General features: G+C 40.1%; 1 protein-coding gene across 1 annotated transcript in view; it reads right to left on the minus strand.

Moving 5' to 3' along the window:
- ACOXL (acyl-CoA oxidase like) overlaps positions 1–24,813 on the minus strand; it is a 424,916-nt gene that overhangs the window by 44,115 nt on the left and 355,988 nt on the right.

Below are 24,813 nucleotides of genomic sequence, written 5' to 3' on the forward strand. Positions count from 1 at the left end.
TTATGACTGCTGATATACTTCCCAGGCTTCAGTCAAGACTGGCCTTTCCCAATTACAACTTGACTTACTGATGAGTTCTCATTTCTTCTATCCATTTCTGAATTGTCCTGTTGGTGTTCAGAATTGTCCTCTGACATATTTTGCTCAGTTATTTCTCTAGCTTTGAAATTCTTTCTCTTTAAACACAGACAAGACACCCTTTTGACTACCTTCTTTGCTTATCTTAGAAAACATTTGTGCATGTTCCTATTGATTACCACAGCATCCTACTTGGACCAAGATGCCATCAATCCAGCTGCAGTTCCTCATTTAGAACCTTAATGTCTTTCTTTCTGTATTCCAGAGATGGGTACAGTACAGTGAGATGTATTCACATTAGGACCATGAAGGTTCTATTCCATTACCACTATAACACCAATCAAATAAGAGAAATGTGGAGCAAGAATTTTATTGGCAACCAACTGACTGGATAAAAGATGGAGACTAAGGTCCTCAAAACAGCCATATTTGTCTTCCAGTTCATGAGAAGAGGTTTTTAATAAAGACTGGGGGTAGAGGGTGAGATGTAGATTAGTCAGTGCCAGTAGAAATAGAGAAACCCAGTAATGGGCTGGTAAACTGAGACACACTCCACCTTGTTTATAAACATAAACAAAGTAAAGGATTGTGGCCTTGGGGGAAGGATGAACTGAGGATAAGTGTCTTTAGAATTGGGGCAAGGACAAGTGTCCTTGTCTAATACTTCTCTTTGCTACGATTTCACCATCTCTAAGGAATATCACTACTCAGGACTGTATGTTGAAATGCTTCTCTGTGAAATATGAATTTATAGTGTTGGCACCAAAAAGGAACTGTCCTGCTTGATTTTGTGTGTGTAGGATCTGCTAAACATATATGGGGAAAGTTAGCTGAGATCCAATTTCCTATAATTCATAGGCACTATGATTGCTGTAACTTCTGCTGCCTGAGTAAAGCGGATATCTATATGAAATTTCTCAAAAAAATCTGAATAATAATCTTCAACAAATAAATAACAAGGTGTGCTACATCTTCTTCTTCAGAATGATCAGCCTTCACAGTTTGTCATCTTCCTCTCACCATATACTTCAGTCCTCATGCTGTCTGGGGCCCTGGTGGCCTTTCAATTACCAATTTTAAGATGCTTTAGTGCTGAACATGGCACTCAAATTTATTATCAGTGTCATGCAACACCAACACCACTGAGGCCTGGGCCAGGACATGGTGTTCATCTATTTATGGAATTTGGTAGTACGGTATGGTAGTATGGAATTTACTCTTATGGCAACATGTCAAGTTATTTATAATGAATTGTGCAAGAATAGCATGTACATTTAGTTTGCATCAAATGATTGCTCCATTTCCACTCCTCATTAAATCATTTAACACCCCCCAAACTATTTTCAACCAAGCTACACATACATATTAACCCTAAAGGAATTATTTTAAACATTTTTCTCTTTCAAACTAGATATTTTTAAATTTCTTTTTTAGAGTATCATTTTGATAGATTCTAGTTCAAATCTCAATTTTCATATAATCTGACTCAATCACCCACTGTTTGGGTCCTTTACCAGTCTATTAATTCTCTATGTCTTCATATCATGGAACCCAGTTTGTGTTCAAGTTCTGATCAAAGTATTTGAGGGCCTGTTTAGTGGAATGTCATCTAATAACTCATATTTCCCTAGCTAGTCCATAAGAATATCCAAGGATATCCCACGAATCTAGAAAAGTATAGGTCAAAATCAAAACCTACTTGCCTGGTTTTCACCTCAAAAAACCAAGTTACCAAAAATAAAGGATGATGAATTTAGCAAGGTTTAGCCAGAATAATCACAGAGACTCCTGTCTTGCTTTCCTTATTGATCATAAACTACTTTTGATAGCCTTGTCTAGAATTTTAGCTTGTGTTTGAATCATTCTCAAATTCTGGAGCTTATGGAAGTTGCTTTTCCATTTAGAAGAAATCAGAAATCTAAATTTTATAGTTTAGATCTCTTTTTGTCTTATTTGGTTCATTTATCTCACAACCACAATTTTTTTCCAATATAAAGATAAATTGGGAACATTATGGTAGAGCCATAGATTTGTTTACTTTTTGTTTTCTATTGGCCTCAAAGCTGGTCTTCCTCAAATCAGGAATTTGTCTATTCAAATTTTGAATATAGCAAATAATAGCTTTTAAAATAATCATTAGACCACCTGGAAAGCCTAATGTTATGCAGGGACTTAGTATTTATTAATGATTTCTCTTTGGAATTTATCCTTAGGTAGGTGTCTCCCCTACTTCTACCCATTCACTGTTTGTATATAGCTACCTTAGACTGTGTCATAATATAGACTCTCTACTTAAATATGTCTCAAGACACAACTTTTTTTTAAGAAATAATATTCCACATCTTTTCTTTTTTTGAGTCTATATATCTCTTTAAGATCTCTGTTCATGGAATTCTAAGTGCCAATTTCTATGACAACAGTACTTCTATGACAACAGTACTTCTATGACAACAGACATCACCATGTATTACTTTCCACCTTATTTAGTCCTTACAGTAATCCTAAAGAAAACATTCTAGAGGCCAAGAAAGAGTTAACTCAGGAGGTCCGGGCAGCTCAAAGCCCTGTGTTCATAATCTTCAAGGATAGGCTTTAACTCAGCATTTGGGAGAAGATCTCCAAGCTCTTAGGTTATCTTGCCTGGTAAGAGTACCACTGTATTCCTGTAGTCTTGGGGTTTTAGGCCATGACATATAGTTTACATTGCAGTTCAATTTATGGTAAAAGTTTGTTTTTGTCTATCTTGGACTCAGGGTTATGTTGTACAATTTTTTTTTCTGTATGGGCTATGAGGTCACTTATGTGAGTGCTTATATTTGTGTGGCTGATTCTCAATGTAAACCTAGGACAGAAAGTTTGGTGACTTGGTTGGTAACATTTGTCCCTGTGTCACCCACTGTTATTTGAAACAAGTGCTGATCATAGGACTTCACCAGTAGAGCACAAGTGGAGAGGCCTTGATGCTATCACCTGAACCCCACTCCTATACTCTCTCTCTCTTAGTGCATTTTACTATGCATCCTTCTGTCATAACAACAACAAAAACATATGAGGATGAAAGCTTTTCTGGGGCTTGTGAGTACTTCTAACAAAGCATCAAATCTTAATGTGTACAACATAAATACCATTTTAGACATGGAAGAACAGGAGCTCAAGAAAGTTAAATCATATAATCATGGTTGGAACTATCAGGGCTTTAAGATAATTTGTGTGTGTCTACCACTTTTAGCATCTCTACTTTTCAGAATATAAAACAGAACTAACCACCCTTTCTAAAAATAAAGGGTATGGGTTCTATTCTGGGTAATATGTAAGAAATAACCAGTCCTGCTTCTACTACTGACTGCAGCAATAACTCCTGACCAGAATAAGGGAAAAACATATTTGAGAAATCTGAAAAATAAACAGTTGGTGAATTATGGAACATGCCTAGAATTTTTCTTCTTATGGTTTTTTTGTCGTTGTTGGTGTTGGTAGTGGTGTTTAAGCTAGTTATTCTTGGAGGCATATATATTATACTGGAATCACTCAATTTAATATTCATGGCTAGAAAACGAGGGAAGCAAAAATTATGTAAAAGGTTATGAAGAGGGTAGATATGAGAAAGAAACTTCATTCAATTGTTTATGAACTTCTGGAGCTCATCATCAGGTGTCCACACATAAAACAAATGTTAATTACCACAAAAAATACTTTGAGAACTGAATAAGCAGCTAGCTTAGAATGAGGGTGCTAGGCAAATCACTAAATGGTGCATATATGAAATAGACCAGAATAGTATTCCAAAGGCTAAAATAAAGCTAAACTAATATGAACAACACTGTGAACAGGTGAGTTGAAATTTACAGTTCAAACAACCTAATGTATTCCCGAAAAAAAATAAAATATCAGTATTCTTCATAAATTTAAACAAGATTCCAAATTATATAATACAAAAATGTCCAATAAATTATTCTTTAGATGGTTCAGAAAGACAATAATATAATCTTTATAAGAAAAGAGAATCATAAGGATGCCAATGGCTAAGTGAGAGAGATAATAAAATTATGTGACAAAAATTTAAAGATCATAAAAATTCAACAAAAAATAAATCACAAATCAACTTGAAACTTACAGCAAAGTAATAGGTTTTGACACAGTGTGAGTGAAAGGGTGAAGTGCCAAATAAGATTAATCTAATTTGGCAACTTATTTATTTATTTGGGAAAGGTTGGGCCACACCTTGCTCAGGGGTTACTCCTGACTCTGCACTCAGAAATCTCTCTTGGCAGGGGGACCATATGGGATGCTGAGGATCAAACTGGGGCCCATCCTTGGTTGGCCACATACAAGGCAAATGCACTACCGCTGTGTTATTGCTCTGGTTTATAATCTAGTAATTTATTTCACTGGCTGAGAAGGTATCCAATCAAGAGTAGTTGATGAGACAACTGGGGTGAGAACAACAGCAGTTTAAAATGATGCCGCCAACTAGAAAAAGAAGGAAAAAGCAAGAGGAAACAATGATAAAACAATAGAAACAAGAAAAATAAAGTTCTGTCTTACTCTTTGTTTTTCCATCTACACTAAGACAGATGGCAGAACCTGGTAGGGCTCTTTCTCCCTAAAGAGACAGCAGACTAATGCAATGCTTGTAATCCAAATAGAGGTTGAACACATTAGTGCTCTTTAGCCCAGAGAGCAACAAAGTAATCTAATTTTTTAAGCATCTGAGTTTTGTATTCAAATCCTTTATACTTTTGTGCTGTCTCATTAAAAAAAATAGAAGACATAAATAACTGCAGAAATGAAAAAGCAATAATCAAAAAATTTCTCGGGGCTGGAGAGGTGGCGCTAGAGGTAATGTGTCTGCCTTGCAAGCGCTAACCAGGAAGGACCGCACTTCAATCCCCCAGCATTCCATATGGTCCCCCCAAGCCAGGGGTGATTTCTGAGTGCTTAGCCAGGAGTAACCCCAGAGCATCAAATGGGTGTAGCCCAAAAAACTTAAAAAAAAAAAAAAAAGCTTAAAAACAGAAGGAGGAAAGGAAGATTTAGTGAACCAGATTATAGAATAATAGCAATTAACTATTTGAGCAATAGATATAAAGTTCTTAAACAACGAAAAATGAAGCCCAAAGCTTTAGGAATTAATGCATATATGAATCATGTAACTTCCAAGTACAGGAATCCTGGCAGGAGAAGAAGAAAACAAGAATGAGGGGCCAGGTAGTGAGGGGTGGGTGGAAAGGAAGAGAGCATAGGGAGGATGAGAGGGAAATTGGGGGCCTTCTTTCTGCTGAGCCAACCCAGAGACACCAAGGACCATAATCTCTCCAGGACCCATACCCAGTAAGATGTCCCCACACAACGAATGTGGGGCCAATTCCTGCCATGTTATTGGGCACCAGGAGACTTAAAAAGGATGGCGGCCATGCTCTCTGCCTTCTTTCTGCTGAGCCAACCCAGAGACACCAAGGACCATAATCTCTCTAGGCCCCACAGCCAGTAAGATGTTTCCATCCAACAAATGTGGGGCCGATTTCTGCCATGTGATTGGGCACCCAACGACTTAAAAAGGACAGCGGCCAGGCTCTCTGCCTTCTTTCTGCTGAGCCAACCCAGAGACACCACGGACCATAATCTGTCCAGGATACACACCCGGTAAGATGTCCCCACCCAATAAATGTGGGGCCGATTCCTACCATGTGACTGGGCACCAGGAGACTTAAAAAGGATGGCAGCCATGCTTTCTGCCTTCTTTCTGCTGAGCCAACCCAGAAACACCAAGGACCATAATCTCTCCAGGACCGCACCCAGGTTATCTTTTAACCCCTGAATTCCATTTCTCCACATTGTGAGAAGCAATCTACAGCCTTACCAATGAAGCAATTTTGCAGTACATCCCCATATTTAAGAAATCAAGATGGCTGCTCTGATAATCCAAGAAAGTAGGAAACAGCTATGTATCCTCTCAAATAAGAGGTTTAGAGTAGAATTATGAAAGATGTTCAGGGAGCTCAAAAAAAAGCATCAATAGACTTGACTGGAGCAAAATTAAGCATCAAGAGGATTTGACAACTGAAATTAGAAATTTTCACACGGAAATAACAGGTCTGAAAAATGTTTATGCAACTCTTCCCAGGTATGGGGTTTGGGGGGGCCCATGCCGGAGATTTTCTCCCTAGCCTGGGGAATGTTGGGAGGCTTGGCAGGCCCCCAGCCTTCCCCCTCTTTCTCCCCTGACTCCAGGCCTTCGCTGAGTACCAGCTCAGAAGGCCAGAAGTGTGTTCAGGTGAACTCTTAGGGGGTCCTCAGGCTTCCCCCCTCCCTTCATACTCCAGGGGGGAGGTGCATGGGGAGGAGGGCGGCAGATATCTGGCTTCCGGTATCCCCATTGATACTGGAGACCAGCTCTTGCCAGGTATGGGGTTTGGGGAGGCCCCATGCCAGAGACTTTCTCCCTAGCCTGGGGAATGTTGGGAGGCTTGGCAGGCCCCCAGCATCCCCCTCTTTCTCCCCTGACTCCAGGCCTTCACTGAGTACCAGCTCAGATGGCCAGAAGTGGGTTCAGGTGGACTCTTAGGTGTCCTCAGGCTTCCCCCCTCCCTCCATACTCCATGGGGGAGGTGCATGGGGAGGAGGGCGGGCAGATATCTGGCTTCCGGTTTCCCCTTTGATTCTGGAGGCCAGCTCTTGCCAGGATGGGGTTTGGGGAGGCCCCATGCCGAAGGCCTTCTCCCTCGCCTAGGAGGCTTGGCAGGCCCCCAGCCATCCCCATCTTTCTCCCTTGGATTCCAGGCCTTCCCTGGGCTCTGGTCCAGGTGGACTCTATAGGGGTTATCAGGATTTCTCCCTACCTCTCCCTACACTAATGGGAATGCGCTTTGGGAGGAGGGTGGGCCATTCTAGCACTGGTTTATGTTGGGATAGTCACTGGAAATTTATTCTCCTTGGTCTCCATTCCAAAAACCATGTGGGAGCTAGTGCCCCCATGCATACAAAATATATTGATAGTATTGTATGCATATAGTTTATATATGCATACTATCCATCTTGTATTGTGACCTTGATACTGCCCTACAAATCTCATTTCTAATCTTTTACTGTCTCAGTCCCAACCCTTATTTCCCCCCATTTACCCATGTAGGTGCAGCTCATGACATGAAGCTCATCACAGAATGATGAGTGCAGTTAGAGAAATAACTACACTGAAAACTATCATAACAATGTGAATGAATGAATGAATAAATGAATGAGGGAAATAGAAAGCCTGTCTGGAGGGCAGGTGTGGGTGGGGTGGGGAGGAGGGAGATCTGGGAAATTAGTGGTGGGAATCTTGCACTGGTGAAGGGGGGTGTTTTTTACATGACTGTAATCATAAAACTACAATCATATTTGTAATCACGGTGTTTAAGTAAAGATAATTAAGAAAAAGAGAGGGAAACTGGGGACATTGGTGGTGTGAAATGTGCACTGGTGAAGATTGTTGTACATTGTATGACTGTACCTCAATCATGAACAATTTTATCTGTGAAAATAAGCTGTATTATAAACAACCTTGTAACCACAGTGTTTAACTTAAAATAAAAAGAACAAGGTCCAGAGCGATAGACAGGAGATATAATATACAGGAAGTAGTGACAGTACAGGGGTACCTTGTATGAAGCTGACTTGGGTTTGATCACTGGCTTAATCACCATAAATGGTTCCATGAGCCTTCAGGAGTGATCCCTAAGTGTAGAATAAGTAGTAAATGCTGAAGTCAGCTGGATGTGCCCCAAAAACCAAAGAGGTGGGAAGTAAAACAGTACATAAATAAATAAAACAAGAAATAAAAAACAAGAATAAAAAGGTATTTGAACATTTCATAACTGAATAATTCATTAACATTGGCACCCATACTAATTCTATTTAAACATTATTAAACCAAAATATGAGGAAAGTATCTTGAAAGCAGCCAGTGACATATAATGTGTCACAGAGAAGACTAATGATCTCAAGGACTGGGTTTTTCAGCATAAATCATAAAGTCCAGAAAGAAGTGATACAACATTATTAACTACTAAAAATGAAAAATACCCATTCAGAATGCTATATCAGAAAAACGTAAGGTATGAAGATAAGTAAAGGTATTGTGGATTGAATAAAAACTGAGATGACATGATTTAAGGAAATTATTTTAAAATCTTGAGTAAAAAAGAAAATGATACTAAAAGAAAATTTGGAGTATCAGAACAATAGAAGTGGTAAATATCTGGTTATATATCTGTGTATATAGGTTATTCTTCTCTTGAATTCTTTGAGTGTGTTTAATGATTAAAAGCAAAACTTATAAAATTGTCTGATGTGGTTTCCCTTGCATATTGATGTACTTTTAAAAGATCCTGTGACAAAAAAGACACTCCATGGTGGTAAGATTTTTTAATTCTACTTGAAAGATAATAAGTATACTGCAAAAGTAAACTATGTAAAAAAAAGAAGCCAAAAATAAAGAGGAAAGTATGCATATTTAATCTCTTAAGCATCAGCTTAAAAGAAAAAAAATCTACAAAAAAATAGGAATAAAAATAACATCCGAAAGAATGCTCAAATAATCTAAAAGATGATCATGGTATATTTGACAACATAACCATGTAAAAATAAACAAACAAATAAAAATCACATAACATTAATAAACTATAAAAGATTATATACATTTTACAATAAAAATTATTAGAAAGTTAAAAATAGAAAAAACTTTCTAAATCTAATTAAGACCATTATAACACAGACATACACACAATATTGAAACAAATAGCCCTTAGTGAATGGCAAAAGAGCTAAATTCTTTGTGACTGAGATCCAGAACAAAGCATGATGGTTGTTCTTACTCATCATTATACTGAAAGTAATAAGGAGGAGAAAGGGGAAAACATATGTAAGTTAGAAAAGGGAAAAAAAAAACTGTATGCACTTAATTGTATGGTTTATTTGTATGGCTTCATTGTTAATTTTTCTTTATTATTCCTTAAGTTGAAATATATTCAACTACGGAGGACATTTTGGCTGATTCCAATTTCTGGCAACTATGAATAAAACTGCATAAAATAGTTTTTAAAAATCCAGTAGTAAAATACCTGCGAAGACAGGCAGGAGATGGGAAGGAGGGAGGGGTGATATTGGTGGTAGGAATGTTGAACTGGTGAAGGAGGTGTTCTGTTAATGACTGAAAGTCGACTACAATCGTGTTTGTAATCATGGTGCTTAAATAAAGAGTTTATACAAAACCACATAACTTGAACTATCTAGTCCCGCCTCCCAATTAGAGGAGGAAATAATGGAGGTACCATGACCAAACAGTTGTAAGATCACTAAGTAGTAAGCTAGGCACAGAGGGGACCACTCATTCTAGCAGCCCCAGGGATAAGGGTGGAGGATATAAGAGGCAGGAATGAAGGTGGAGGGAGGACAATTCGGTAATGGGAATTCCTCTGATTCAATATTAATATGTACCTAAAATATCACTGTGAACGATATGTAAGCCACTATGATTAAAATAAAAATTATATTAAAAATAAAGAGTTTCCATCTCAAAGGAAATAGTGCCCAGAATACAAAGGCCACCCACTGAGTGGGAGAAATTATTCACCCAATACTCATCAGATAAAGGGCTAATATCCAAAATTTACAAGGTACTGACAGAACTATACAAGAAAAAAACAACTAACCCCATCAAAAAATGGGGAGAATAAATGAACAAACACTTTGAAAAAGAAGAAAGGCAAATGGCCAAAAGGCACATGAAAAGATGCTCAACATCACTAATTGTCAGGGAGATGCAAATCAAAACTACTATGAGGTACCACCTCACGCCACTGAGATTGGCACACATCACAAAAAAGGAAAACAAGCAGTGCTGGCGGGGATGTGGAGAGAAAGGAACTCTTTTTCACTGCTGGTGGGAATGCTGTCTAGTACAACCTTTATAGAAAGCGATATGGAGATTCCTTCACAAACTGGAAATTGAGCTTCCATATGATCCAGCTATACCACTCCTAGGAATATACCCGAGGAACACAAAAATACAATGCAAAAATCCCTTCCTTACTCTTATATTCATTGCAGTGCTATTTACAATAGCCAGACTCTGGAAGCAACCAAGATGCCCTTCAACAGATGAGTGGCTAAAGAAACTGTGGTACATATACACAATGGAATACTATGCAGCATCAGGAGAGATGAAGTCATGAAATTTTCCTATACATGGATGTACATGGAATCTATTATGCTGAGTGAAGTAAGTCAGAGGGAGAGAGAAAGACACAGAATGGTTTCACTCATCTATGGGCTTTAAGAAAAATGAAGGACATTTTTAACAGTATCTCAGAGACAAGAGAGATGAGGGCTGGTAGGTGCAGCTCATGACATGAAGCTCATCACATAGAGTGATGAGTGCAGTTGCAGAGATGACTACACTGAAAACTATCATAACAATGTGAATGAATGAGGGAAGTGGAAAGCCTGTCTCGAGTACAGGTGTAGGGGGGTGGGGAGGAGGGAAATCTGGGAAATTGGTGGTGGGAATGTTGCACTGGTGAAGGGGGGTGTTCTTTACATGACTGTAAGCATACAACTATAATCATGTTTGTAATCATGGTGTTTAAATAAAGATAATTATAAAAAAAGAGTTTATATAAAAATAAATAAAATAATCCAGTACTTATATGTTTGATTCACCGAGCATTAGATAATGAAATATTTCACGTAACGTTAAACTCAAATTTACCCAACAGTAAATCCTTTGCAAGGTATTGATTCTATATAAGTTGCTCTCGGCTATAAATAATTTTTGTCACTTTTGGCAATGTCAAAAGATATTTTTATTGTTATTGGGTAAATTTACAGGTGTTTCATGAGGATTATATGCTACATTAGATAAGACAGCCTGATATAAAAAACATTAATAGTATCATGATGAATAGACTTTGCATTAGGGAAATGCAAATATATTTTTCCTCCATACTGAGAATTGAATGCAGGCACACACACACATACTTCTCACCATATCTCTGGCTTCATATTTGAAGATTTATAGTAGCTCTACTTACAATCATCCCAAATTATAAATCATCTTAACGTCTTTCATTGAATGAATAAAGTATAGTACTCTGCACAAAGGAGGACTATTCTATGGATAAAAGGAGTAACTTGATGAGTACATACAATGTGTCTGAATCTCAAAGACATGATGTTGATTGAAGAAATGTTAACATATTGTATAATTCCACTTATACAGTCTTACCCTACATTACAATGGAGCCATAAAAAGGTCACTATAAAGAAGGGTAATAATACAATGTTCTTTTTGTTTGTTTGTTTTGTTGTGTTTTGTTTTGTCTTGGTCACACCCGGCAATGCTCAGGGGCTACTCCTGGCTGTATGCTTCTTGGCAGGCATGGGGAACCATATAGGATGCCAGGATTCAAACCACCGTCCTTCTGCATGAAAGGCAAACACCTTACCTCCATGCTATCTCTCCGGCCCCACAATGTTCTTAAAAAGATAAAAACTATAGCAATAAAAACATGATCAGTTTATCTAAATTTATTATCAGGAAAAGGAGAGGATGATATAGAGCTATAGCATAAAGTAATGTCTTAGGATTTCAGATGCCATAACCAACTGTGCTCAGAGCTTACTCTACCATCTATGTTCAGGGATCACCATGTGTGCTGGCAGGGATCAAACCAGGAATGGTTACATGCAAGACAAATGCCTTAAACCTCGTGCTCTCTCCAACTTCATGTTTTAGTATTTTAAAAAGCTCTGTATCCCAATTGTGTTGGCAATTAATTCTATAGATTTGTTAAAAATTAATATAAATGTTTAGACACCTTAGGCAGGTCATTTTGTGAAGTAAGATATAATATCTTTCTATTTTAGGCTTATTCTTAGTTTTTCAAACTCCAAGCCAAAAGAACTACATCCACAAGGACTCTATGAATTGAAACTATTCAAGGACTTTTCCCTGATCTCCAACCATGTCCATTAATCCTCACATCAGTTTATTTTCTCCCCTCTCTTATGCGTTCTGCTTCTTGGTATAATTATTTGCCTGCATGACTTTCTCTATGGCCACATTATGAGCAGCAGGACAGGAACTGTGGCTTTTGCAGTTTGAATTTCTGCAGTGCATATAAACCACTATCAGGCAGCATGTGCATTGTTGTAATGGAAAAGTTCCGAGAGCCCAGAGTTCTAAGAGCATAAGCCCATAGGGACTTAGAGCACAAAGTAAGCAGATTGCCTGCATTTTTGACAAGTTGGAAGCTTGTACCATGGCCCAAGCTGCATAATCAGCCAGAAGATGAAGCAAAAGGACTGAGTTGGACCTCTGGTGTCAGAGAAGATGAACAAAGCTTATTAATGCATGATAATGTCAGCATGATCTCAGTACAGTTTCCCACAGCAACAACCCAGTTCTCTCACAGTGATGAAGTACTCTGCTTTCAGCCTCACACTTTGGCCACTTGGGATCTGCATTGCTGCCTGGTAAAACTGATGGGCAGAAGCACCATCTTAATTTAAGAAATTTTTTCCAGCATTAGAAAAAAGTACTACCTTTATAATTTCTGAAGGCATTTCCAACAAAAGGAGAGTGAAGGAAAATTGGACCAGACTGAAATAATGCGTATTTCTGATCTTTCTGGTCCACTTCCAAGCCATCAGTTATATCAGTTATATGTGTGAGCTGCTCTATTCAGTTTGAATTTTACTTGATAGCATTTTTGTTTTGTTTTGTTTTGTTTTAGGCGGGGGCACACTTAGCAGGGCTCAGAGGTTACTCCTGGCTCTGCTCTCAGAAATTGCTCCTGGCTCAGGGGACTATATGGGATGCCAGGGATTGAACCTGCGTCCATCCTGGGTCAGTCACATGCAAGGCAAATGCCCTACCGCTGTGCTACCTCTCCGGCCCTGAGAGCACTTTATTAACAATATTTTCATTTATATTTATCAAGGATATTGACCTGTAGTTTTTATTTTTATGATACCACTGTATGCCTTTAATATAAGGATATTTTGAGAAATCTTTTGAGAAAAAATTTCTTTCTCTTCGATTTTTGGAAAGAGCTTGAGAGGGATTGATAATAGATCATTTTTATTAAAAGTAATTAAACTATGTGTAGGGAGGCTTTTGATTAGTTTCAATTTCCTTGCTAACAACTGGTCTGTTAGGTTTATATGTTCTCCTGATTCAGTCCTTGGAGATTCTAACTTCTTAGAATTTTTGTTTGTTTGCTTTTGGGCCACACCCGGTAACTCTCAGTGGTTACTACTGGCTACGTGCTCAGAAATCGTTCCTAGCTTGGGGGACCATATGGGACGCCAAAGGATCAAACCGCAGTCCATCCTAGGTTAGTGCACGCAAGGCAGATGCCCTACCACTTGCGCCACAGCTCTGGCCTCTAATCTTCTAAGAATTTTACCATTTCTTCTAGGTTCTCCAATTTTGTGAAGTTGTGGTTATCTCTTAGGCTCCTTAGTATTTCTGTGTAATTAACCTTTATATTTCCTCAATTTAAAGTTAATACCCTAGGGATGTATGTATGCTTTAACTAGACATTAAACTTTGTCAAATTGACTCCAAAGGAATACCTATATATTATTATGGACAAGAGGAAGACTTAGAGAGATGTTAGAAGCAGACATTGAGTCCCATGACATTTTCTGTGTTATCAGCCAGTGGTTAGTGTAAACAGGGCACTGTATGAGTGTGAGTGTTGAGTTCAGCTCTGTTCCTTTGGTAAACACATCCAACATGACTTCTCATACAACTTTTGAGCTATTGTTCCTTCCTGGTATGCTGAGAGATCTTATCCTTCTAACTTCCTAATAGCTCTGTTAATGTCTTGTAGCCTAGATTCCTATCATTAAACTCCCTCATGGAACTTCTCCATGTTCAGGTCAAGTCTCAAGAGAAGTTTCCTGAGCACTGCCACACCTTGACTTCTTAACAGTAAAAAGATCAGGCTGGATCAGTAACTTGAGCATCCCCTGGCTGCACTTTTGCCCTCCTCTTTCCACAAGGTAACTTTTATTTTCTTTGTCTCAACTGACTTCTAGAAGAGCTGAGATGAAATGTACTCCTAGAGTTTAGCACAGGAAGTGGAAGCCACCATGTTCAGGAAGGGCCCCCTTCATACTGCCCTATCCTAGACCAATAGGGAAGGAATTCCCAGAGGATCACAGTATCTGTGATCAGGAAAGTTCACAACTATTAGGAACATGGTCTTCTGTGCTTCATCATTTAGCTCTGTATTTGTTTTGTTATTGTTGTTTATTATTTTGGTTTTGGGACTATACCTGGTCATGCTCAGGGGTTACTCCCAGCTCTGAACTCACAGATCCCTCTTGGAAGGGCTCAGGAACCATATAAGGTCCTGGGGATCACTCAGGTTAGCTGTATGCAAGGCAAATACTTGTTCTTCCTGTTGTACTATCACACTAGTTCAAGCTCTGTACTTGATGTTTGACAATTAAGGATCAAAAGTAGAGCAGGTCCTAATAGACTAGGCTATCCATTCATATGACTTTCTGCTCTTCCTTTTGAATGAACTTGGACCTAATGGCATATGGCCTGGAAAGTCACTGGACCATTTTCTAGATGGAAAGCTCTGTGGAGGAGATGGAGGACAGCTAAGGAGGTCCTTTTGTAGTAGGACGACACCCTCTTCACTACCCTATCCCTATCTCTGGTTAGCTTGAGTTTTGGACAGATGCAAGAGATAATGTCACAGAGACAACTGACTTGTAATTAATCTCTGCAAATCAGGGAAGTCATCCAAGTCAAAGGAAGAACTATAGACTATGCTCATTTCAAGATAATGATTGCAGGCTGGGGAATACACCAAGTATGACAGAAACAGAAGTTTCAGGGTCCCTTTTTCTGGAGAGGCAGTTGTCTGAATACTCCACTTTGGCAGCTGTCAAGGCATGCATTGTTGGATATGGCAAGCTCAATATACAGTTCCTTATCTTGCTTCCATGGTACAATTTTAATTTCATGTAGAAGTACAGAGACTTTACTCAGTTGTCTCTGGGCACATGTTCTCTAAACCTGTATTGAGTTGGGAGAACAACCACTCAAACTTTTTTATCTTAGCATTTAGTGTACCCCAATAGCTGTGCTCACAGGAATGTTATGAAGTATATGTTTTCACTACTAGTCAGGAAGTTTCTTGAGGATGAGGGTTGGATTATATTGATATTATTGGTAGTATCCTGCTCAGGCACCTAAGAAGCAGAAACATTTCTGAAGAAGGATTGTGGCAAATATGTGCACAATGCCACCAAAACCACCTTTCTGTGGGAAAATTGTGGAACCTGAAATTTTACCATTAGATATTTATTCTGCTGAATTAAAAAGTGAGTCTTATATATCAAAAGTATTTTTTCTAATAGACATTTCACTGGGAGAGATGACTGTCCCAGAGGTTTGGAGGGTGATGGTGGGCTTCATGTTGAGTCAACAGAACTTCAGCATGACTTGAAATATTTAAATAGCTTGCCAGGTATGAGAGAATAACTGTTGCAAATCATTTTTCGATCAGAAACATTTTCTCCTTATTAAATGTATCCTTTAAGTAAAATACTGAATCTGCAGGTGGTCTGGGAGAGCAAGTGCCAGGCACAAAATGGGAATCCAGTAAGCATTTATGGACTGATAAGCCTTTCATCATGTGCTCATTGTCGCTTGTGTTCCTTCTTTCCATGTGATTCTAACTTTTAGGAGGGAAGAAAATGGCTGGAGAAGCCATAAAGCCACTAGCTGTCAGCCTCATCCTGCAGGGTCTGGTTTGGGGGTTACAGAATCCTGAATTGAGTCTGACCTCAATTGAGTCAAGACTCAAATGAAACCCACTTTTCCTCTGTAGGAGGCTCAGTCCTGTGACTTGGCAGAAGCCCAAGACTGTGGGCACAAAGAGGCACACCCAGGATATTTGTTCCTGTTTGTGGCACAGGAGTTTCAGGGACTGTCAAAGGTGAAGCCCTAGAGTAGAAGTAACCCCCCAAATCTCCTACTAAAGGGGGCTACCACAGTCTATCTTATATCTGACCAGAGCTGTTTGCAATGAACTCTTTCTTGGCTGCTGGGTCTGGAGCTTAAACTAGCTACCACCTACACAAGCTGAGAAAAAGGAAGAGCAGTTAGAGCGAAGGAACAAGGGAAAAACCCCACCTCACCCACTTGACAGGCTGAAATGGTCCCTGGCAGCCACCTGGGAGGTGGGGACAGTCCCCTGCAAGCACCCTGTCTAATGGTCCAGGTGGCTGTGGTGAACTCCCTGTGCATGCTGAAGGAGCTGAGGTGTCTGCAGTACATGCAGAGTCTCTGGGACTTGAGCAGCCCTGGCCCATCTGTAGGCCCACAGGATGCTGCTCAGGCAGCCTGGAGGAAAGGAGGAATTTGGAAGAAGCTGAAAAGAGATACTATGACATGAATATGATCTCAGGCACATGGGAGAACATGCCACTGGGCTGTTTCTAAAGCTTCTGAGTGGCAATCACCATAAGAAAAACTCTCTTTTCTTCCCAGTCTAGTTCTCATGCTGAGGAGCAGCCATGCTTTGTTGGGGGTCCACAGGGATTCCTCTTTCCTTCCTAACAAGTAATTCCATGGGGCCAGAAGAAAACACCCATTTTGGGGGGAGAAGTTACAATGGGTCAAGTTTGTGGACTAAAGTAAAACTTCCCAAACTGATATATGTGGTATATTGCCTTCTTTTGGAGAAAGAATACTCAGGACCCCCGGACATCTAACTTTTTCAAATGAATAAACAAAAAATGGACCCTGAGGATGCAGTATCCACCACCCCTGAGATTTCAGCACATACACTCCCCTGACCTTGGGTTGACCCATTTTGGGAAAAACTAGCTTAAAAAGTTGTTCATTTGGAGTCGTTGTACTTCAAGAAGCCATAAGCCCACTCAGTTTCCTTAGGATGTCCCTAAGGGTCTGGGGACCGGCCTAGGTTGGGCTTAAATCCCTGTCCTTCAGGCTTGGGAGGGTCTCTCTCTCCCTTCCTGGAGCAGGATTTTTAGCAGCACGGGCGGGCAGCTGGCAGACCTCCGCATGTGCCAGCAGCCTTTTGGCCTGGCCTAGGGTAGGGGGGGCCCGGACCTGGGTCACCCGGCCCCCCTCTCCCCCTTTCCTCCGGATCTCCAGGTGGGTTTCTGGGAGGAGCTGATGGGGCACCCTGGGTTTTTCCCCACTCCCAGACCTGCTCCAGGGTTGGCTTAGGGGGTGGCGTTTGATCTGGGGGGTGGCAGATAACTGCTCAGCTATACTCAGGCTGTCACTGGCAATTTCATACCAGTCTACATTTTGAAACCGCGCGGGGGCTAGCGCCCCCGCGCGAACTTATGCTCCTCCCAACCACCAGTACCCCTGATTTACCCTTCTTACCTTCAGTAACAAACAGTTTTAATCTCTGTCCAAAGACATACAGTAGATCTTACAAATCTCAGAACTATTTAGAAGGACATAAATCGAACACATATTGAACACATATATATTTTGAATATTTTATGATTATTTTCTTTAACTACTGTAACTCTCTATATATTCTTCTACCATCATTTTTCTATCCACTTTTCATCTTGTCTTTTCTTTGTAAGCTGTATAGTAAGGATTGTTGGTGGAACTGTCCCTCAGTTTGATGCCTATGATTGAACTATGTCATGGAAATTGCTGGTCTTGTTCCTATTGCCTCCAAATGCACCAATAACGCTTCATGGCATTGATCCTTGTTTGCATAGACACATTAAAATGGGAAAACACTATACATACAGATTAGTTATTATCTAATAAATCTCATTACAATGTACCTTACACCCTGAACATTGATATAATGACCTGGCACAGGCCTCAGATGAATGGGCATTCTCCATTCACACTGGAACCAGGCACGCTATCTACGAAACATCCAAAGTCTTTTATAGCAACAGTTGGAAGCAGTCCTCTGCCAGGAAAGACACTACCAAGGGTCTGACATCGACCTCCTAAAAAGACACCTCCGTTTACACTGAGAAGACGTGACAACAACAATGACCTGCGATAAGACGTGACAACAACAATGACCTGCTCTACAGGACATGGTTCTCTCTATTGCCCCTTAAGTGTGAGATGAAACGAGAGAATGCTCTGCACCATCCTGACTGCTATATGAGACATGTAGACTCCAGGATCTTTAATACAGAAGCATGATACCAACAACAGAGACTATGTGAGGAATGGAGGTGTATTGCCACTACAGACGATGACTTGAATTGGACAAACTAGTTTGCCTGGAGCCTAGAGTCAGTCCTGTGCCAGGAAACTTCAGGGGTAGGGTCTCCATCTATTTAGACCATAATTTGTCTTTCCATGTCCCTTATGTTTTGGTGGGCCTATGCAAACAAATGCCACTTTAATATCGTTTTTTACTATGGTCCCTTGACTCCAATCCTTAAGAAAAACAACCCACTAAAACTTTTGAGGTTAATTTAAACTAGTAAGCATGTGCATGGATCTAGATAAATGTACTTTGCCCTCAATGTTTAAAGAGTTACATAAGTCTAATATCTTTAGATTATATGGTGTGCTGCTAAGAAATAATATGTACTACAACGGGGGATTTGAGGGACAAAGTAATTGTATGGTACATGGGTTCAGTTTTGTTTTTCTTAATGTTCTTTGGCTGAAAGTATAAGGCTGGGATATCATCGATGGGACTACTGAGAATCCTGTTTATGGGTGATTGGGCTTCCACTGTAACTTTACCCTGTCCTCTTTCTTTGCATCTTTGTTGTCATAATTAAAATAAAAAAAAATGAAAAAACTTAAAAAAAAAAAAGATATAGCATAGACATAAGGCGTTTGCCTTTCATGCAGAAAAACCGTGGTTCAAATCTCAGCATCCCATATGGTCGCCTGTGCCTGCCAGGGGCGATTTCTGAGAAAAGAGCCAGGAGTTAACTCCTGAGCACCACTGAGTGTGACCCAAAAACCAAAAAAATAAATAAATAATAAGAAGACAAAAGTGCAGTTAGGATAGAGAAGGAAACATTATGACAATGAAAATTGAAACTCATCATGCTGGATAAAAATAGAGTGCTAAAAGTGTCATGAATGACATATACTCCTTTATTAAGTTTTTCAATAGTGAAAAACCACAGTGTCAAAAATGGGGGAAAGAGAAAGAGAGAGAGAGAGGGAGAGAGAGAGAGAGAGAGAGAGAGAGAGAGAGAGAGAGAGAGAGAGAGAGAGAGAGAGAGAGAGAGGTAAAATATCTGCCAAGAGTCAAGCAGTGGAAATGGTGGGAAGGAAACTGGGCACATTGGTGGTGGGAAATGTGCACTGGAGAAGGGTGGTGTACACTGTCTGACTGAAGCTCAATTGTGAACAATTTTGTAACCACAGTACTTAAATAAAGTAATTATTAAAAAATAAAGACAATACAGTTTCCATGTGGCTCCTCCACAGAGGTGAGTGGAGGCTGAGGGGTTGAAGGGAAGATTTGCCAGTGTTCTCTGAACTCTGCCAAGGGACCCTGGGCATCCAGAGTCTGCATGACCTGCTCATGAGCTCTGTATGTGATGGCTCAGCAGGAGTGTCAGTGCCCACTTCTTCCTGTGTTCCTGACATGCCAGGACCATCTACTGCTCTGCATGCACAGCATAGAATAGATGTAAAAATGTTGATGCAGGAATGGGTGTTATTACCCCAAGCCCCTCTTGTGCTCCCCTCTTTTGGGGGAGCAGATTTGCTTTGTTTTGTCACTGCTACTGTGGCTATAATGAGTTCAGTCTGGTGTGGGTTCCCATCTTCAAAAATGCCTGCTTCAGACAGGAAATTTCAGGCACTCTGAGGCATGAGTGTTCATACAGTATTTCTGGAGGTGGAAGTTTTGCTCTGAGTCCACCTTTGTACTATTGTCTTGCTCCACTTACAGCAGAGTATTCAAAATGCTTTCACTCTTACACTGGGCGAAGGTTTAATATTTTCAGGAAAGACCTACCCCCAAATTTGTTCTTTCAACTTCTCTATTAGGTGACAACCTCAGGAAATTTTAGTCCCTAGGTAGGCTACTCTCTTCCACCCTAGCTGGAAATGCTGCTACCAGATATATAAGAATTTCCCTGGAAAACAGAATGAGGAAGTCATCACTTCTATTTGATTGAAAAATTAGAGGCCTCAAATACTTATTGGCACCATGACATCTGTCTTTCTGCCAATTTCTAACATACACACAAAAACATGGTAATTTTTAAGAGGTAAAATTAGGGAAGAAGGATTCAGGGACAGTGAGGAACAAGTAATAAAAGCAAAGTTTGGGACATAAGTTAGAAAAGGTAGATCATGCACACGCATATTAGTTTAAATTAACCTCAAAAGTTTAAGTGGTTTTTTATTAAGGTTTAGAGTCAAAGGACCACAGTAAAAAAATGGTGTTAGAGTGGCAATTATCACTTGCATAGGCCCACCAAAATATGGGGGACATGGGAAGGAAAAGCCTTGGCCTAAATACAAGGAGACCCTACCTCTGAAGTTTCCTGGCATAAGACCAACTCTAGGCTCCAGGCAAACTAGTTTGTCCAATCCAGGTCATTGTCTATAGTGCCACTAGTTTTATTTTTCACACAGTCTCTGTTGTTGGTATCATGTTTCTGTATTGAAGATCCTGGAATCTGTATATCCTACATTGATGTCCTCTAATTTCCACTCATGATTAAAGGGCAATGCAGAAAGCCCTGTTCAGTAAACAGGTCATTGTTGTTGTTAAGTCTTCTCGGTGTTAAGGGAAGACTCTAATATGCATGTGCATGGAAATGAAAAAAGTACTATGCCTTCAAGTTTAAGGAGTTACATAAATTTTATGGCTTTAGATTGCTTGCTGTACCACTAAGAAATGTTATAATGTACTACAATCTGGGGACTTGAGGGACAAAGTAATTGTACATGGGTTCGGTTTTATTTTTCTTAATGTTCTTTATAAGTTCAAAATTAAGGTGTCAGCAGGGGAATTTCTTCAGAGAACTCTGTTTTTGGGTGATTGTCCTTTCACTGTAACTTTACCTTGTCCTCTTTCTTTGCATCATTGTTCACATAATTAAAAATAAATAAAATTAAAAAAAAAGAAAGGTAGATGAATTTCATTGAGATTTGAGCTTTGATTCAAAAGCTACCTAATCGTATGCCCTAATTTGCAAGCATAGTTATGCTCTATCCTATTATCCAGATTAATACTTTTCATTATTTCAATGTTTTTTTCCATGCTGAGAACTTACTTCTGGTCCTGAACTCAGGAATCATTTCTGGTGGGGTGAGAAGAAACTTAGCACATGCAAAGAGAATAAGTGCCTTACTTGATATATAGATCCATCCAGGTCTAATGTTTAATGGTGTTTCCTTTTATTCATTCACTCATATCATTTATTCAGGTTTGAATCAGAACTAGAGGATAAGTCTCACAATCAAACTTTTCTGAAACACACTGGAAGCTACACTTGGAGATGAATCCAGAGTAGGAGGCTTAGAGGAGAAGAGAGAGTCAAGTCATGGAGGACAAGGTGGGTTGATCACTGGGCATGACTTTCAGGTGTATGTTTGAGCATAATGGAAGTGGAAGGGTGTTCTGAGGGACTAGATTAATCTACCAGAAAAGTTAAAGGAGATTGTAAAGGAAATTTTCTGAGGGGACAACTGGCTCATTGCATAAGGGGAACAGGAATTGGTTTTATTGTCTTGGGGATATCAACCTGACACTGTTTTGGAACAAAGGGAAAGGATGACTAAGAGTTGTAGTAGAGAGCGAGAATATGTAGAATGGGAAGGAGTATCAGATGCACCATGGTCTGAGGCTGGCAAATTGGACCTTATCAAATGCTTTCTCTGCATCTATTGATATGATCATGTGATTTTTAATTTACTTGTTGTTAATGTTGTGTATGATGTTGATAGATTTACGGATGTTAAACCATCCTTGCATTCCTAGGATGAAATCTACTTGGTCATAGTGTATGATCTTCTTGATGATGCATTGGATCCTATTTGCCAGGATTTTGTTGAAGATCTTTGCATCAGCATTCATCAGGAATATTGGTCTGTAATTTTCAGACCTGCAGAGTAGAGATCTCAGGGATCATTAAGAAGAAGCATAAAAAGATCACTTGACAGGAGAACTAAGAATGAAATGTGGAGAACTGGAGAGATAGCACAGTGGGTAGGGTGCTTGCCTTGTATGTAACTGATTTGGGGTTGATCCTAGTACATTATGTATGAGCTCCCAAGCACAACCATAAGTGATCCCTGGGTACAGCTTGGCGTGACCCATAAACAAATTAACAACAACAGCAATAAAAATGATGAAAGAAACAGCTAAGTATGAAGAAGAGACCAAAATGAGGTCGAAAAAATACTTGCTTGACAGAACAGGATAATTTCTGTGGCTTTAAATAGTGGTAAAATCTCACCAATAGAATTCTAATAGTTCCCCCTTCTGAGTTCCCAACTAGTCTACAGTGCTAAGCTAAAAAGTCAGGGAATACCCTGGCCTCTTGGTGGAGTCTAAGAAATCAGCTCAAGCTTAGCCAAGCGGAAAGACTCAAGTCGTGCATATGGCTCTTTCAGTCAGTGGTGCACGCTGAGATTTCTTTATAATCTTCCTCCCAACAGAGTGAAGTAACCTAAAAAGAAGTCTAGACCCAAAAAGCCCAGCTCCAGTTCCACTAACTGTAACAAAAGTGACTCTCTGTTCTCCATCACAGGGAGACACTGGTATCCAAGGGGCATCTAACCTTAACTGAGCAAAGCACTCATCTCTTGCCTCTTCTCTGCAATGTTCATGTGGAATAACCTCATGGCTTGAAACTATTCCTCTGCAGAACTTTGAGCATCCTGACAATGGAAACAAGCTATAGGATTCTGGCCAGATGGCATTTTCCCAAATATCCTGTGTGGTCCAGATCTTTGTTTAGTTTGCTTGTTTTTACTCCAACATCCTTTCACTTATTGAAGTGAAGGTCATGAGCAAAGTGAATTTCCCACCCTAGTAAGCAGAGACTTCATGACAGGGTGATTGCAGTCACTATGAGCTATTTGAAGCTGTGGGTCCCTGATAGACAACCCTTACAGGAATATTGAAGGCATACTCACATTTACCTGGTACTCTCTAATAGGTGATGTTAAAAAAAACAACCTCAATTCCAGGCCAGAAAGATAGGTATAGGAGCACTTGCTTTGCATGCAATCAAATCAGGTATAATCCCAGGAATAAACCCTGAACTAATGGGTATGGGTCACAAATCAAAACTCAAACCCACATGAATCCATGGGGGGAAAATATAGTTTCAGCAAACATAGTATAGAGCATAGCCAATGAAACCTTTTAAGATAATGCTTTTTCAAATATCTGCAGGAAACACACAGTCTGTGAGGAACAGTAGGGAAGATGTATGCTTCTGAGGGCCACCATAGTTCCTGTGTCTTCCAGGATACTCACATCTGTCTTTCTCTGCCATTCTGAGCTGCTTGTTTCTAAGCACATTCCACAGGAGCCAACCTGGGGCCAGTTGGCTAAGTGGCTGGAAGCCACTTAGAGTAGAAGGAACCCATGGGGAGTTGTTGTTGACATCTTTCACCACAGATATAAAGCTCAATAAGCTCTCCCCTCACATAGGTCAAGGGACAGTGCAACTGGAGGTCTGATATCCAGACTCTGCTCTCCCATGCCTTCTACCCTCAAGACATCCACATCACCTCAGCCTATCTAGGTGGCATATGAAGCAAAGTCCTCTCAGGGGAGACCCAGGAGAGTGAACAGTGAGAGAATAACAAAGGCGGAGCTAGTGGCAGCAGAAAGCAAGAGACAAAAAGCCAAAGGTGCTGCATTCCCATTTCCTGGAACAGTGACTGAGGTAAAGAGATATCTGGGTCTGATGATAGTTCATCTCAGAAGTTCAGACAGTATTTGGAAGCTGAGGGTCTTGGAAAATGAGCCTCATGGCAGGAAAGTAAGCTAAAGGTACAAGACCTAGAAAAAAGGATCCAAGAGATAGCACAGGGCTTTGGTGCTGTGTCAAGCAGAGGATCCCCCTTTGAGAACCGCCAGGAGTCACACCTAAGCACAGAGCCAGAAATAGTCTATGAGCACTTCTGGGTGTAGCTTCAATCCCCAACTCCTCATTCCTCAAGACACTGGGGAGAGAAATCTTTGGAAACTGAATATATGCCATTTAAAATTGGCATAATATATCCAGCATCCTGGTGGGCCAGGTTTCTCAAACGCAAACCAACATTTAGGACTGGCCAATCTTTATTCTAAAAAATAAGCAACACTGAAGGCTTTGAAACAGAAAGTCAGACCCAAAATATCACACCTTAGGCAAATGAGTTGAACACCGCCCCCTACATTTGTCACACAATAATCAAGAGAGCACCAAGCATGGGTCTGTAGGAAAAGCAAAACAATTCCTGGCCCACACACCTTCCTGCAGGCAGGGCCCTGAGATGACATCATGGAAAAGTCACAGGCCAAGAACTGTGGCAGGTCAGTTTCTAGGTGTTGGTGTGTGTACTTCTGAGAAGCACTGTTCGTGGTGGTGTTATCACCAACCTTCAAAGATAAAGCTTCCATGAAGCTCATATGGATAGCTCATCACTTTTCTTCCACATTCCACTCCCCAGATATGTAAGGCCAGTGCACATTATACTCCTTCTGTTCCCTGATCACC

Source organism: Suncus etruscus, chromosome 12 (assembly GCF_024139225.1).
Source record: "Suncus etruscus isolate mSunEtr1 chromosome 12, mSunEtr1.pri.cur, whole genome shotgun sequence".
Classification (NCBI taxonomy): domain Eukaryota; kingdom Metazoa; phylum Chordata; class Mammalia; order Eulipotyphla; family Soricidae; genus Suncus; species Suncus etruscus.